Source organism: Etheostoma spectabile, unplaced genomic scaffold (assembly GCF_008692095.1).
Source record: "Etheostoma spectabile isolate EspeVRDwgs_2016 unplaced genomic scaffold, UIUC_Espe_1.0 scaffold00004777, whole genome shotgun sequence".
Classification (NCBI taxonomy): domain Eukaryota; kingdom Metazoa; phylum Chordata; class Actinopteri; order Perciformes; family Percidae; genus Etheostoma; species Etheostoma spectabile.
In genome coordinates this window covers 17,086-32,276 of record NW_022603189.1, presented here as the reverse complement: position 1 = coordinate 32,276, position 15,191 = coordinate 17,086, and the positions used below count along the sequence as shown (strand labels likewise).

At 42.7% G+C, this 15,191-nt stretch overlaps 1 pseudogene; it reads left to right on the top strand.

The window, feature by feature from the left end:
- The first annotated feature begins 5,300 nt into the window (after positions 1-5,300).
- LOC116677290 (zinc finger protein 239-like) lies at positions 5,301-6,260 on the top strand (annotated as a pseudogene).
- The last annotated feature ends 8,931 nt before the right edge of the window (positions 6,261-15,191 follow it).

The window sequence follows — 15,191 nt, the reverse complement described above, 5'->3', positions numbered from 1 at the left end:
TATTCTCACTGTTCAGCTGTTCAGTATTAAGGGCTGTTAGGGGCTGTTAGGGGCTACTAGGGGCTGTTAGGGGCTACTAGGGGCTGTTAGGGGCTGTTAGGGGCTACTAGGGGCTGTTAGGGGCTGTTAGGGGCTGTTAGGGCTACTAGGGGCTACTAGGGGCTGTTAGGGGCTGTTAGGGGCTACTAGGGGCTGTTAGGGGCTACTAGGGGCTGTTAGGGGCTACTAGGGGCTACTAGGGGCTACTAGGGGCTGTTAGGGGCTACTAGGGGCTACTAGGGGCTACTAGGGGCTGTTAGGGGCTACTAGGGGTACTAGGGGCTGTTAGGGGCTGTTAGGGGCTGTTAGGGGCTGTTAGGGGCTATTAGGGGCTGTTAGGGGCTGTTAGGGGCTACTAGGGGCTGTTAGGGGCTACTAGGGGCTACTAGGGGCTGTTAGGGGCTGTTAGGGGCTACTAGGGGCTACTAGGGGCTGTTAGGGGCTACTAGGGGCTACTAGGGGCTGTTAGGGGCTGTTAGGGGCTACTAGGGGCTGTTAGGGGCTTTTGCATGTTGTCTACAATGTTGCACACTGTTCCTTTAAAAAAACAAGACAACATATCAAAGAAAAGTTTTTATTTAGCTTTTCAAGTAGCGCATCAAACCCTCCTGTACATCCCGGTCTTCTTCCTCTGCACCCTGTAACGGCGTCTCACCCCCCCCCCCGCTCTTCTGTCCCAGATGCATCCCAGTCGTTGTCATAAACCAGACTCTCATAAAAATTATACGAAGCACCGCAGATCAGAACCAGAACCAGAGATCAGAACCAGAACCAGAGATCGTGCATCGAACGCCCACCGGACGGTCTGCGGCGGCGATTTCACAAAGCGTGAATGATCTGAAACAAACAGCAGACATGTTGTGGTGTGTAACCATGGTTACTAAAGTTCCTGTACTTTATTTAGCGTATAGTAAATACTGACTGGGACCTGAACACATGCAGATGTTAGCTAACGTTACCGGGAACTTAACTTACTCTTTTGTGTCGGCGAACAAACGTCAACTCCGTCGGAATTCTTTTTCAGATTTTCGTTGCTTCCTTCAGCTTCTTTAGAAACAAAACAAATGTTCTGGCTGTGGCAAATTAGCCGACGTGTTGTTGTGATTCACGTTGAAAAATTACATCATCACGCGTAGCTATGGTGACCAGCCCACGCTGAAGCGTTGCTCAATCTGCAATGGAAAAAGGACGCAGAATGCGTAGAGTAGAGTTGAGACAAGTCGAGCTGTTACCAGCAGTGGAAAAACTAGCTAACAGGTGTGTATCGGGGTGGTACCATAGACAGGTAAAGACATGGACCAACAGGTCCCGCTGTTTCCATGGAGACCAGTGGAGTGTGTTAGAAGCTCTTTCCCGGTGATGCTGAGCGTTACTGCGCAGACTCCAACTGAGCTCGATGACGTAGATGTGAACCGTTATTACTGCTAACTAACATGCTAGTTAACATTAACATAGGCACAGGCTAATTACTGCTAACTAACATGCTAGTTAACATTAACATAGACACAGGCTAATTACTGCTAACTAACATGCTAGTTAACATTAACATAGGCACAGGCTAATTACTGCTAACTAACATGCTAGTTAACATTAACATAGGCACAGGCTAATTACTGCTAACTAACATGCTAGTTAACATTAACATAGACACAGTCTAATTACTGCTAGCTAACATGCTAGTTAGCATAGGGTTGTGTGTGTGGTTCTGGGTGCTGGTGCTTCCATTCCCTGGTAATGAGTTATTTTGTGGTTTTTAACGTATCCTGACAGGATTGTTAATGTTAAAATGTTGTTTAACTCTTAAAGGGGAGTTCCTCCTAAAAGTTGTCCAGAGTATTAGTAAAGGAATGTATTATAAGTTGAACTATTGTCCCCAGGTGTATGATGGCTCATGTTTTGACTCTGAAGTCGTTTGAATATTTATTTCCAGCCAAAGAGGGTTTATGATTTCCATGATGACGTTAGTATAACGGAGGAGTTTGGAGGTAGAAAGAAGAGATAGATATTATTATTGAAACGGTGCAGTAAGGGGGATATTTATTTTGGGAAGGACGAGACTATTTCTGGGAATTTGAGTGTGGAAGATGTTGCCCACTGAAGAATGGGGAGTAAAGAAAATGGTGTTTGGGTTCTTAAATTGAAGTGAAACATGTTTCCACGAGGGGAACGTTGTTGTTGACGACTGTTTTCTGCTTTTGTGTTTGGGAGAATTTGTAATAAACAGAGATTTGGAGACGAGGACGGCGGTTCGTTCTCTCACTCACTGACTCCGTGATTCTGCTTTCCAGGGTTTCTCCTCTGAGAGTTAAGTAGTGAACCAATCAAGAACAATCATTGGTTACCACGGTTACTCAATTTGAAACCCCCCACCTTGGGGCAGACGTCAAGCTGGCGACCGGAGCAGGAAAGAAGGAGGAAGAGGAGGAGGAGCAGCTTGCAGCAGTGAAGGAGGAAGAGGAGGAGGAGGAAGAGGAGGAGGAGCCTGCAGCAGTGAAGGAGGAAGAGGAGGAGGAGCCTGCAGCAGTGAAGGAGGAAGAGGAGGAGGAGCCTGCAGCAGTGAAGGAGGAAGAGGAGGAGGAGCCTGCAGCAGTGAAGGAGGAAGAGGAGGAGGAGCCTGCAGCAGTGAAGGAAGAAGAGGAGGAGGAGCCTGCAGCAGTGAAGGAGGAAGAGGAGGAGTATGTGGTGGAGAAGGTTTTGGACCGCAGAGTGGTGAAGGGAAGAGTAGAGTTTCTGCTGAAATGGAAGGGGTTCTCAGAGTAAGGAGGAGTCTAGAATATTAATAACTGGTGATTTTGGTCCATATACACACACACACACACACACACACACACACACACAGACCCGCAAATAACCTATCACCATGGCAACAGATAAAAGGAATAATGAGAATGTATTTCCTAAAAAACAAAGTGTGAGGAGATGTTCTTCTGTCTGCACTCACCTTTCCAGTGAGGAGAACACATGGGAGCCGCAAGACCACCTGGACCTGGACCTGATCACCGAGTACCTGCAGAGACACCAGGAGGAGGAGCAGGAGGAGGAGGAGGAGGAGGAGGAGAGGAAAGGTGTCAGGGAGGCCTCGGGAGACTCAGAGGAGCGAGGGAGCAAGAGGAAGAAGGAGGAGGTGAGTGAAGGAAAGAGGTTACTCCAGACTGAAGAGACCAGGAATCTGATCTCAATATTAATGAATGCTCACAGACGCTTTCACTAATGTCTTTTAGGATTTTTATATAAATGACTCTCGACATTGAGATATGAACATGCATAAACATCCATGTCTAGTAGTCGGGCTGCAATGGATCACCAAGCTCACGGCTCGGTTTGGATCAGGTTTGAGTCAAAGATCAGATACATTTTCAGACCAGCACAAAACAGTTGTCATGTCAACAGACTTTTTCCTTTATCGTTCCTTTCCCGTTTCCAGACTTGTTGAAGTGAAGAACGGAAGTTAAAACTATTCTGTAGCTCGCTGAACTCTCATGAGTTTTACTGCCTTGAAATCTTCAATAAGTGTTCTGCTACCATGTGGAAGGTTAGTCCGTGTTAGAGAGAGAGAGAGAGAGAGAGAGAGAGATTATTGCCTAACCTGGATCTGGTCTCATCGATGAGCATCTGAATGAAGACCTCAGTACCTCGACAGGACTGATGTGTAGAAGCTCCGATAAATAAGAAGGCAACAACCCATTTAAAATCTAGAGAAATACGCTTTTAATGGAGCGTGGCCAAAACAGGTGTGATGTGGTCCCGCTTTTTGGTCCCGGGTTAAAAGTGGAGCTGCTGTGTTCTGGACTAACTAACCAACGGAGGGATGACTGATCTAATCAACACAAAGAGTTACAGTAGTCTAATCCAGACGTAATAATGCAGATATGACTCTGACCTTAGCCCAAAGTCTCAGCTGGAAGAAAGTGGTTTTAACAACAGAACTAATCTGTTTGTCAAATTTAAAAGCACACACCCAGATTCTTGGTAAAAGGACGAATACGGGAACCTAAAGAACATCTACACAGGCACTAACATGTTCAGCACTACCAAACAACCAAACACAACAATGTCAGTCTTATTGTCATTGAGACAAATAGATTTGTTCATCGTCTGCAAAACAATGGAAGGAAATGTTATGTTTTTAAAAATGGACCCTGTTCTATTGTTAGTAGCATGCTGCTGGTGGTCTTAATGGGATTAACTGTCCTAATAAAACGGTAGAAACAACAGGGCGACGCTGCTGTGAAAGCTCCCGAACATCATTTATCAGTTTGGTTGTTAACCCTCTCCGCATTTTCCACATACTCCATATGTTTATTAATGTGCATTATTATTTTCTTCTATTTCTGAACCACATCCAACTTCACATGTAACGTCAAATCCAACTTGGTAGTTAACTTCATGTTGGAGAAATAAATCTTCCTGATCTCCAAATCAAACATGGGGGGGGGGCGGTGCTTCAGCAGCCAGTTTTCACTAGTTTTTTAAAAGCCTATTGCCGATATCTTTGTAATATAATAAACACTGTGAAACTATTTCAGCTTGTGGAGGCCTGGTCTTGCAATGGCATAGTGTCACAATATCTTCATCTGTGTTTATGTCATCTTTTAGTCTAACTTGTTTAATATGTAAATAGTTTTTCTTTCTAAATGATGTGATAATGTTGTGGAGCCGTTGTTTTCACCTTGGTCCGACTAGTTTATAACTGGACCCATTATTACTAAACCTAGGCATCACGCCCCGCCCCCCCACACCCCCCCACCAGTAACATTTCTAACTCAAGGTTAAACTGAAGAGAATGTGCAAAGGATTTAGTTTTTTAAAATTGCCAATCAGTTAAATTGGGTAATTTTCCTAAAAAAAATGTTTCTGAACTTATAAAAGTTATGAGCCCTACATTTGCTTCCATAATAACATGTCTGCAACCGCCACATATTTTCCTTAATTTTGTCGTAAATTATTGGATTAAGAGTGAGAGCAAGTCCAGGGTTTAAGAAGGTTGTTCACTAACTCTCTCTCTCTCTCTCTGTCTGTTGCTATAGAAACAGAGAAGAGGAGAGGGACCAAAATGTCACCACTGTCAACACTGTGACAAATCCTTCACAACATCTAGAACTTTAAAGATTCATCAGAGAGTTCACACTGGAGAGAAACCGTACAGCTGTGATCAATGTGGGGCAGCTTTCACACAGAAGGGTAACCTAATGATGCATCAATTCATTCACACTGGAGAGAGGCCGTACAGCTGTGATCTATGTAGTAAAACCTTTTCTTGGAGGGGTAACCTAGTAATGCACCAGCGTGTTCACACCGGAGAGAAACCTTATCGGTGTGATCAATGTGGGAAAACCTTTACTAAAAGTAGTGGCTTTAAGCGTCACCAGCGCAGACACACTGGTGAGAAGCCGTACAGGTGTGATCCATGTGGTAAAACCTTTACTCATAGTAATAACTTTAAAAGACACCAGCTTGTTCACACCAGAGAGAAGCTGCTCTGCTGTGAACACTGTGGGAAAACCTTTTCTCGGATTGGTGGCCTTAAATCTCACCAGCGTGTTCACACCGGAGAGAAGCGGTACTGGTGTGAATGTGGGGAAACATTCTCTCAGAGCTGTAACCTTAAACGACACCAGCGCATTCACACTGGAGAGAAGCCGTACAGCTGTGATATATGTGGTAGAGCATTTTCTCGGATTGGTAGCTTTAAATCTCACCAACGTGTTCACACTGGAGAGAAGCCGTACTCGTGTAAACACTGTGGGAAAACGTATTCTGAGAGTCGTAGCCTTAAATTACACCGACGTGTTCACACTGGAGAAAAGCCGTACTCGTGTGAACTCTGTGGGAAAACCTTCTCTCAGAGCTGTAACCTTAAACACACCTGCACATTCACACCGGAGAAAAGCCGTACAGCTGTAATCTATGTGGTAAAACATTTTCTGTGAATAGTACCCTTAAATCTCACCGACGTGTTCACACTGGAGAGAAGCCGTACTCGTGTGAACAATGTGGGGAAACGTTTTCTCAGAGTAGTATCCTTAAACGACACCAGCGCAAACACACTGGAGAGAAGCCGAAATAGTCTGAACAAGTACATTAGCTTTAAATAAGCAATACTACAAAGAGACAGATGAAAGTGCAGCTTCAAGAAAAAACAATAACTACAGTGGGGTTTGAAAGTTTGGGCACCCCAGGTAAAAATGTGTATTAATGTGCATCAAGATGGAAAAATCTCGAAAGGCATCAAATGACAGATTAGACATTTGTACAATATGTCACAAAAGTTAGATTTTATTTCCATCATTTACACCAAAATAACTGAAAACAAAAAAATGATGTCTGCAAAAGTTTGGGCCCTCTGCAGAGTTAATACCTTGTACTTGAGGTGTGTTTAGGATCATTATCCATTTGTAGAAGCCATCCTCTCTTTAACTTCAGCTTTTTCACAGATGGCATCAAGTTAGCGTCCAAAATTTGCTGAAATTGTATTGAATCCATTTTTCCTTCTACTGGTGAAATGTTCCCTGTGCCATGAAACAGCTGACTGGATTCGGGGGGGGGGGGGGGGGGGAGGTTTGCAAGCTTTTGGCTAATTCTGGGATTTTTAACCCATGTATAATCATTAGTTTTATTAATTTGATCTGTCTTCTTCTTAAATAAACTGAACTGAGTTGAACTTTGACATTTAGTTTCTTCTTATTTTGCAGATTTTTTTTTTTATGACGCTCTTATGACATCATACTTCAGTTTATCACAAACATTCAACATCAACACACATCTGGAGATACGTGGTTTTCATTGGACAAGAAGGGAAAAACCTGAAAAGTAACTAGAAACTCCCCTTCAGAAGATGGCGTAGTGTTGTGTTGATGTTGTGCGTCCATGTTTGGTTAAAACCTCGGCGCTCTGTATCGACCTCTCTTTCTTTCCCATGAGCTGATGTTTTTGAGGGATAACAGCTGATTCCCGTCCATGTTAATGTCTCCCATTCAGGTCTCAGCTCGCCCCCACAGGGGTCCGACCGTTCTCTTAATACATCCATGGGTCCGACCCTCCCACACCTTACACTTCTTCTACTTCTTTTTAATTGCGCCTTGCCACCAGAGAAGAAGAAGCTGCATACGTTGGCACAAAAAAGAAAGCCCAGGTCTGGTGTAGTGGTTATAGACGGTGGGATTTTTAAAGTTTTTCTTCCTTTCAGTTTTCATTAGTAAACTTCTTTTTACTCAGTAACAATAGGATTTGTAATGTAGCAAAATACAATCCTTCACCTTAAAATCAAGTACATTTTAAAAACTACTTGAAAAATACACAACAAAACTGCTCAGTACAGTAACATAAGTAATGTATTTCCTTATTTTCCACCTCTGCCAATACCTCACTGTCCAGTGTGTATTAAATGAACCAAACTGAGTGAACAATGTGAATTTCCCCTCACCAGATATCCGTATAAAGGGATGTCTTTCTTCTACATCTGTGTTACTTCTTGACATTAATAGAATAATTCTACAACGTATGAATTTCTGGTGTCGATGTGCATTTGATCCGATGACGCCGTGACGTCTTCATAACTTCAGAGTCAGAGAGACGTCAGAACCAGTCCAACCTGGTCCCAGAGCCAGTCCCCCATCAGATGATGGAGTTCTACTATCTGTCCACTAGATGGAGCTAACTGACCATCTAATGAGCTAAAGATCAGCAGCTTGTACAGCAGCAGGGATCTCTCCAAGTGGCCTCCGGGTCACATATACATCGACGTATACGTTGTACATTTAGCTTTTAATACTTACTACCTTGATACTTCCTCCACAACAGCCAGCTAGCTGCATAGAAGCTAGCTGCTAGTCTGGGCTGTGAACATTAGGTGTGTAGAAGCTATCTGAACAAGAGTTTTCAATAATATAACTTTCTTATTTCAACTTTTTTATGATCAGTGTGATTTTTATTTGTTATTACAGGTAGCCTGTGTGTGTAAGAGAGAGAGAGAGAGAGAGAGACAGTGAGAGAGAAAGAAAGAGGGGTGGGGGGGGGACTGTGTTCTGCGGATCAAATGGATGAAGGCAGAGGTTAAAAAATAAAACTGAGCGCGAGTCGCTTTCTACCACGCACTGTCCGAAACCCCACGTTACCAGAAACCTACTGGTTACTACGTAAGTACTACGAACTGAAGAAAAAAACACCCTAGAGCAAAAGAAACCCTAAACGTCAACGGAACAGACCCGCGGACCTGAGTGACTGAGGGAGAGAGAGAGAGAGAGAGAGAGCTGTTGACTTCTCAGTGTTCTGTGTGTGTGTGTGTGTGTGTTCATTCAAACCTTTATTTAACCAGGATAAAAAACTCCTTGAGATTAAAAATCTCTTTTACAAGAGTGTCCTGGCAAGTGGCAGCAGCACGTTTCAGATAGACAGAGACACTTACAAATACATAAACACACTTTCACTCAAACAACAATGTCATCATAAAATACCAGGGTCCTAAATCAATTTAAAAACAGTGACATACAGACCGCCCTTCTGCAAGGTCCTTTAACAAGCCTTTAAAAGAATAAAATGAGACCAACTCCTTCAACTGGAGTTCATTCTGAAGCTGATTCCATGCAGATGGGGCTGCAAAATTAAAAGCCTTTTTACTGAAGTCAGTGCGGGCTTTAGGGACTGTCAATAAAACCAGATCCTGTGAGGACAGGTGATATGTCCCTGCAGACCTCGGGACGATGTAGGTGTTCAGATAAGGAGGAAGAAGTCCTAATACTGCCTTATAAATAAAAAGATGCCAGTGCATCCAACGCCGAATCGAGAGTGAAAACCACCCGACCCGAGAATACAACAAACAGTGATGAGTGAGAGATTTTAAGTTTGTGATGAATCTCAAGGCTCCATGAAACACAGTGTCCAAAGCATGAAGACACTGGGAGGTTGAATGCATGTATAAAATATCACCGTAGTCCAAGACAGACAAGAATGTTGCATTTACTAGTTGTTTTTTTGATTCAAATGATAAACAAGACTTGATTCTAAAGAAAAAACCTAACTTCAATTTCAGTTTTTTAACTAAATCTTGGATATGCATTGTAAAAGACACTGATTGGTCAATGGTAATACCCAAATATTTGTAATGTGACACTTCTTCAATTTCTGTACCAGAAAGTGTACAAATGGTTGGGACATTATTCTTAGTTGATTTTCCCAGAGTGAAAGTCATGACTTTAGTTTTTTTTAGAGTTTAGAACCAATTTTAAAGAAGCCAGATTATGTTGCAAGATATTAAAAGCGGACTGCAAATTTGTGATTGCTTGACCTAATGTGGACCCAGAACAATAGAGAACAGTGTCATCAGCGTAGTAATTATAGTTTGGATTTTTTATATTATTGCAGAGGTTGTTTGTATAAATGATAAAAAGAAGAGGCCCAAGGATTGAGCCCTGAGGCACCCCTTTTGAAATATTTAAGGTGGCAGAAGTAACACCATCTACTTGCACACATTGTGTTCTCCCTGATAGGTAACTGTTAAACCATCCCACTGCTTGTTCTGATAGTCCAATAGAGGTGAGTCTCTGAAGGAGAATTTTATGATCCACTGTGTCAAAAGCTTTTGACAAATCAATAAACAGTGCTGCACAGCGCTGTTTATTGTCCAAAGTCTTGACTAGGTCATTAACAACTTTCAAAACAGCTGTTATTGTACTATGTTGTTTCCTGAAACCGGATTGAAATTCAGTCAGAATATTGTTATTAATTAGATAGTCTTTTAATTGCATGCTAATGAGTGATTCCATTAATTTAGCTAATACTGACAATTTAGAAATAGACCTATAGTTATTTATGTTTGCAGGATCACCACCTTTGTGAAGGGGGAGAACATTGGCAGATTTCCAGATGGCTGCTACCTGATTTGTGGCTAAAGAAAGGTTAATTAAATATGTAACTGGATTGGCTATCAGATCTGCAGCTATTTTAAAAAAATATGGTTCCAATTTGTCTGGACCCGATGATTTCTTTGGATCTAAATCCTTCAAGGCCTTCCTTACTTCTGGTACGGTTACTGTCTTGAAATGAAATGGTTGAGCTGTGAGTAACTGATCAACAGGACATACCGTGGGAGAGCTGGAGATTGAATTATGTAGTGTTTCATAAAGGGAGCTAGCAGTAATGAAATGATTATTGAAACTATTGAGAATTTTGTCTTTGTCAATGATTTTTTTGTCATCAACAACAATACAAGATGGTACTTCTGTCTCTGTTTTTGTTTCAGTTAATAATTTGATTGTTTTCCAGAACTTGAGAGGGTTATTTAAATTTTTGGATGTTTCAGAAAGAAAATAAGCAGATTTGGCATTACGAATTTTGACAGTACATAGATTGCGTAACCGCCGAAATGTCAACCAATCAGACTCAAGCTTTGACTTCCTAGCTTGAGCCCAGGCCTGATTTCGCTCCAGAAGAAGGTCAGACAGTTCATGGTTAAACCAAACATTATTTCGCCCTTTCACTCTTTGTCTTTTGAGGGGGGCATGCTTATTTACCAGGCCTGTGAAACCATTATAAAAAAATGTCCAAGCATTTTCAACATCATCAATAAGACTAATTCTTCCCCAATCAAAATCATACAGATCATGTAAAAAGCCTTGCACTGAGAACTGCTTCATTGCCCTCTTAAAGATTATGCGCGGCCTTGTTTTAGGAATTTTCGTGTTCCTTACAGATGCTATAAGACAATGGTCGCTTATATCATTTGCAAAAACAGAGGCACAAGAGTATTTGTGAGGGGCATTTGTAAGAATAAGATCAATTAAGGATAATTTTTCTGGATGTTTTAGGTTTGGTCTGGTGGGGCTATTTACAATCTGAAAGAGATTAAAAGAATCACAGAATAATTTAAAATGATCAGACATTGGCAAAAGCCAGTTCCAATTAAAATCTCCTAAAAAGACAATTTCATTATAATGAAGACTTGTTAAAAACTCCCTCAGAGAAGACAGAGTGCTACTATCAGCTGAGGGGGGTCTATAACAACCAACAACTGTGATGTGAAGGCTCTTAGAGACTTCTAAATCAAGGGCCAACAATTCAAATTGTCTGCTTATTGACTTTGAGACAATAACATTCACAAGAAATGACTTTTTCACATATATTGCAACACCTCCACCCTTTTTTAGTCTGTCTGTTCTGAATACGTTGTACCCACCTACAGACACATCCTTATCAGAAATAGATTTGTTGAGCCAAGTTTCACTTAAAACAAAAACATCTGCATTAGTTGAAAGTGCCCAGATACGAACCAGATCTATTTTGCCAACCAGACTACGAACATTCAAATGACAAAATCCCAAGCCCTTTCTGCATTTAAAGCTTTCAGGGGTGTCATATGACATATTTTGCTCTGGGCCTGGATTTGGGTGGACATTCCCAGAAATCAATAGCAGCAATATAACCAAAAGTCTCTGTTTAGGCAGTTTATAATGACGGTGGTTGTGGATGACTGCCAACTTTAAAAGGGCTGCTCCTTTAGACCCCAGATAGTTTCGCAGAGCCATAAGACAGCTTAGACGTTGCACTTCCAATGTGCCAGAGGTGAAGCGCAGAGGCTGGGGTTGAATGACCGCAGCCAGCTGATGGCTCGTTTCGCTCCTCCCCCGGAGTAAACAATCCGGAAATGAGAGCAACGTGTTTCCATGGCAACGAGGGAAGATTCCAATAGAGGCACACAGCGCTATCAAGTACAGCCCAGTAAGAATCATCCGCGGATTTTAATCAACATCCATTAAAAACTTAGGATCCTCTTTTTGGAGCAGAGTGACTCCACCACCGGCTCCGCCCCTCCGCAGCGACCTCCAGTGACGCGGTGCCGTGATGCAGGAAGCGAAGCTGAATGAAATGATTACCTCGGATAAACAATGCGTTCCCAAGCTGCACTCAACCCAGAGAAGGTGCTTAATACAATGCTTAATCCAGGATGGTACTATCCCTGGACCAACCAAGACGACTGGAGTCAGATTTCCACTCTTCCACCGCGAAGCTGGCCGTCTTCACAGCAGCACAGATAGATGGAAGTTATGTCGAAGTTGTTTTGCTCTGCTCCAATCCAGAAAAGGGATCTCACAACGCAGATGAAGTGAGTAGTAAAGTAAATCCAGGCATGCACACAGCTACGGCATTCATAATAATGAAAACACTGGCCGCTTGCGTTGCGCTGTTCGTGGCTGTAGCTGGTAGCCAGAAAGCATCCACTATCTTGATCAGTTAATCAGTCCCATAAACCCAGGACCATCATTACAGGATTCAATATGAATTTAAACTGAGGGTTTAATTCAGAAGAGTGATGACAATGTCTAAACTCACTCACTCACTCAAACAATCTCTCAGAGCGACAAACGGGCGTGCTGCCACTCGACACGTCAGTTCCTACTGACTCTGTGTGTGAGTGAGCAGACCGTGTGTGTGTTTGTGTGTGTGTGGTGGGGGGGGGGTGGGGGGGGGGTGGGGGGGGGGGGGGCACTGTGACTATCACAGCACGCTACGTGGTCCGCTACCCAATCAGGAGTTTTATTCAATCGGAGCACAGATATTACCTCGTATTACTCGTATAATATTCGTATTCGGCAAAAGTGCTTTATCCGGCCCATCTCTAGTAACCATAGTAACAGTTATGGAGGTGATTCAAAGTAATATTTGAGAAATGAAATGCAGCTCTGAGACAGAGGGAGACAGGACTGAAGGGGATCTGTTAGCGTGAGGACAGTTAATGACTCATTTAATAGTACTGACACTCTCTTATTATTCAGATTTAAAACACAACTCATGAAAGAATCTGAAGTCTCTGATGTTTAATCTGTACTTCAGTAAAAAGTACCAGTACCGCTACCAAAGTACTGCGTTAGTACACGTTCTGCTGTGAAGATGTTACCGACCTGCTGGTTGTTGTCTTGGTAACCGATGACTTCATCAGTCTGTTAAAAGCAGATTCTTCATCTAGTTCTGGTGTTTCCTGTCATTAGAAGAAGAAAAGCAGGGCCCCCCCCCCCCCCCCCCATATATTGAGACTTACTCCTCGACACAGCGGGTCCGGTTCAACTCCGACCGGCAGCATGTCCCCCCCCCCCCCCCCCACCCCGTTCCCTTCTAAGCCTTCAGCTGGCAATAGGAATCCTGATGCTATAACACAACTTGTGCACTTCTGATGAGCTCCTACTTATATAATGTTAACTTATTCATATATAAATATCATATACATTTATATTTCAGTACTTACTTTTATCTAACATTTTCAGCTCATTATATATTATTATCCCTTGTTATTTGACAATATATATGATTCTAGATGAATTTATATTTATTTTATGTGACCCGGAGGCCACTTGGAGAGATCCCTGCTGCTGTACAAGCTGCTGATCTTTAGCTCATTAGATGGTCAGTTAGCTCCATCTAGTGGACAGATAGTAGAACTCCATCATCTGATGGGGGACTGGCTCTGGGAACAGGTTGGACTGGTTCTGACGTCTCTCTGACTCTGAAGTTATGAACTGGGACGGCGTCTTCACATCAAATGCACATCGACTTCAGGACTGACGAGGGACAACGAGCAGCTTCTTGTCTCCCAGTGTCTCCTGGACACATGAAGGAGGACCGGGTCTGGAAACTGACCTGAAGAGACTTCAGCAGGTGAGAATCTGACCAGAGGAGTCTGGAAATGTTTGATGAACAGAATCCCTTTGATTCAATCTGTTGGACTGGACAGAAGACCAGTTTCTTTCTGGGTTGTTCTTCAGATTTGTCTCGATAGACTATGATCCTGATGAGTGTCCATCTGAGTTAAAGGAGAGTGGTTGGAGAAGGATTAGCATGTCTTACTGTTGCTAGTTCTCAGGTCACAACAACAGCACAACGTCATCTGGTCCACATCAGAGAAAAACTGGTCGGACCGCTCTGGTCCACTTGATCCAACACCCAGTAGTACTTTGACACGGAGTTGTTTGTACTTGTACTGCAGTACAGAATGAGCATCAGATCATTGTGTACTGCAGTAAAAAGTACCGACATGATGAGATTGTCTTTGTGGTGCGTTCAGGTGTAAGCTCCATTGATGTTTGGAGCAGTTTTATATGATGCTGCAGTGATTCTTTTCTTTATTGATCAACCTGCTGATTATTTCTTTGTGTTTTTAGGAAGCACAGGTTTCAGTTATTAGCTATTATCATGGTACTTCATCATATAAGTAAAGTTATGAACATGTATATCTCATCACTTTATCAAATTAAATAAATAATCAACGCATTTATTTATCTTTAGCAATACTGATCAATAAGTAATAATCCATTTGTCATACTCCTGTGTGTGTGTGTGGTGTGTGTGTGTGTGTGAGAGAGTGTGTGTGTGTGTGTGTGTTGTGTGTGTGCGTGCGAGAGTGTTGTGTGTGTGCGTGCGTGCGAGAGTGTGTGTGTGTGTGTGTGTGTGTGTGTGTGTTGTGCGTGCGAGAGTGTGTGTGTGTGTGTGTGTGTGCGTGTGGTGTGTGTGTGTGTGTGTGTGTTATATGTGTGTGTGTGTGTGTGTGTGTGAGAGAGAGAATGAGGAAGATGACAACGTAACTACGCTGGTGGCTACACCACAATAAAACAGGGCGTGTCCAAACAGCTCTGATCCACTTGCCGTGGGACATTTGATCTAAAACCCAGTAGTACTTTGACACTGATTGTGTGTACTTTTACTGCAGTACAGAGTTCCTGTATGATCATTCTGGACTGCAGTAAAAGTACCAACACATGACTTTGTTAGTACAAGTTAAAGTTCTGCCTTGAAGTTGTTACTTTGGTAAAAGGAGAAAAAGTTACAGAGTGCATTAACGTGTGTGTGTGTGTGGTGTGTGTGTGTGTGTGTGTGTGTGTGTGTGTGTGTGTTGTGTGTGTGGTGTGTTGTGTGTATCAGTGTAAAATGCAAGGAGTGTCAGAACTGGTCAGACAGCTTTACAGCAACTATTTGGGACATGTCCCAGAGACCCGTCCTCCACTCAAACCTGTTAAATAAACTAAACAAGTCCCTGTGACCCGAAGGACAAAACAAGGGTTAAGAAGTCAAATGTAGCTCTGCTGACAAAGGGGGACAGGACTGAAGGTGGTCTGTATTACTGTATTATAGCATATATTGATATTCTGAGTTGCTGTTTTATGATGTAG